Source organism: Aulonocara sp. 'chitande type north' Nkhata Bay, linkage group LG20, assembly GCF_057382095.1.
Source record: "Aulonocara sp. 'chitande type north' Nkhata Bay isolate Kocher_YH1m ecotype deep benthic linkage group LG20, A_spYH_male_GT1.1, whole genome shotgun sequence".
Classification (NCBI taxonomy): domain Eukaryota; kingdom Metazoa; phylum Chordata; class Actinopteri; order Cichliformes; family Cichlidae; genus Aulonocara; species Aulonocara sp. 'chitande type north' Nkhata Bay.
The window spans coordinates 23,745,599-23,748,147 of NC_141363.1; positions in this window are offsets into that span (position 1 = coordinate 23,745,599).

The window sequence follows — 2,549 nt, forward strand, 5'->3', positions numbered from 1 at the left end:
CATCAAGTTTGCGGACGACACAACGGTGGTGGGTCTCATTAGCAACAGGGATGAGACCGACTACAGAAGTGAGGTGAGACGCCTGGCCACGTGGTGTGTTGACAACAATCTCTCTCTGAATGTGGAGAAGACGAAGGAGATTGTTGTGGACTTCAGGAGAATGCACACCCAACATGCTCCTCTGACCATTGACGGAGCGTCTGTGGACAGAGTGAGCAGCACCAAGTTCTTGGGTGTGCACATCACAGAGGATCTCTCCTGGACGTACAACACCACAGCAGTGGCCAAGAAATCACAGCAGCGTCTCTTCTTTCTCCGCAAACTAAGAAGAGCAGGAGCACCAGCCCCCATCATGTACACTTTCTACAGAGGCACCATCGAGAGCATCCTGTCGAGCTGCATCACTGTGTGGTTTGGAGCCTGCAATGCGTCCTGTCATAGAACCCTCCAACGCATAGTGAGAGCTGCAGAGAGGATCATTGGTGTCTCTCTCCCCTCCCTCCAGGACATTTACAGCACCCGACTCACTAAAAAAGCCCTTTGCATAGCGGCTGATCCCACACACCCAATGCAAAGCTTCTTCAAGCTGCTGCCGTCAGGGAGGAGACTGCGGAGTCTCCAGGCCAGGACCAGCAGACTGAAGGACAGCTTCATCCATTAGGCTGTCAGGAAGCTTAACTCCCTCCTGATTCTGCCCCCTCTCCCCTCTTCTCCTCCATGGTCTCACTGAATTCTGTCACACACACACACACACACACACACACACACACACACACACACACACACACTCTGACTCACTCACTGGCCTGCACCAGTTACCAGTCACTTTGTGGAGCATTGGACTGCCACCACCTCATAAGACTTTGTTGTTATACTATCTCTTACTGTACATTACTAAATCTCCATTTGCACTATTTGCCTATTTGCACTACTCTGCCTGGTTTACACTCAATGTCATTTACCCTTACCTGAATACTGTATATTGTATATTGTATAGCTTTCTTGTTAATTTGTATTGTATTTATTTCAATTTTTACTTTTTAATTATTTTATTTGCATTTTTTAATCACTCTCTTATATTTAAATGTTCATTGCTATTTCATCTAGGGTTTGAAAGTAACGAAATTTCTATTCTCTGTATGTCCTGTACATGTGGCAGAATTGACAAATAAAGTTGACTTTGACTTTGACTTTTTGACTTTAACATTTAAGTCTTCACAATGTTAATAAGTGGTATTCAGATAAAAGGACAACAGCAACATAGTGTGATTTTTCTCATTTGACTGCCTCCTTTAAAGGTTCCCACATCTACCTATAGCTACCCCAACCCTAGCATTGTGCTATGTCCTCCTTTTACCCATGAGTCTCCTCTGTGGTATTCTTCATTTCCTCCTTCCTGGGAGCTCCATCTTCAACATCCTTTATCCACTGTACCCAGCATTCCTCACTACAGGTGTATAAAAAATAATCTCAACCTTGCCTCTCAAATTTGTCTCCGAACTATTTTACCTGAGCTGTCCTGTTTACTCTTGCTGCTATTCTTCTGTCACAAATCATCCCGACACTCATCTCCAACTGCTCCATCCTGCCTGCACTTCTCTTCACCCATCTCATGCACAGTCTGTTGTTCTGGGTGGTTGACCCAAGTTATTTAAACTCATCTAGCTTCACTTCCTGCTCTTTGCATCTTTAAATTTCAATCTGTTACCCTCCCATTCATGCACACCTATACTGTCATGTTTATACTGGCTTTCGTTCTTCTTCTCTTCAGGGCATACCTCCACCTCTTCAGGCTATTTTCCACCTGCTCACTACTCTCAAGACAGATCACAGTGTCATCTTTGAACATCATAATTCAAACACCCTTCCTGCTTCCATCCTTCCCACTTCATCCTTCCTGACCTCATCTGTCAACCTATCCAACACCACTGCAAACAAAAAGCCAATCCTTGAAGTAATCCCACCCCACCCCACCTTAAACTATCTATCACTCCTGCTACATACCTCACCACTGTCTCGCTGTCTTCATGTGTTCTTCACCACCCTCAAATGCTTCTTTCCCACTATTGACTTCCAGATGCAGTACCATAGTCCCTGTCTGTCATATACTTACTCCAGATTCACAAAAGCACTCCTTCTGACCTCCTCTATTCTTCTCTAGCAACAATCTGAGATCAACCATGTCATCTGTACTGTTCTTTCTCTGCATGAAGCCATACTGCTGCTCACTAATCGTCACCTCTCTTCTAAATCTAGCCTTCTCATGTCTTCATGGTGTAGCTCATCAGCTTTATCCCTCCGCAGTTACTTTACAATACACTACACTACCCATGTTCTTTAAACTCTATACCAGTAGCTATTCTCATTTCCTCCAGGATCCTCTCACTCCCTAACATTAGAAATACTCCACACTGCCCTCTCTCCCAGTCTTCTTCCATACCCCCCACATGTGTGTAATCTGGAACAACCTGCTTTCCACTCTTCATCCCCTTTATCGCTGCCCTTACTTCCTCATTACAAGCAAAGAAAGAAAAATGTATTTTCACTGT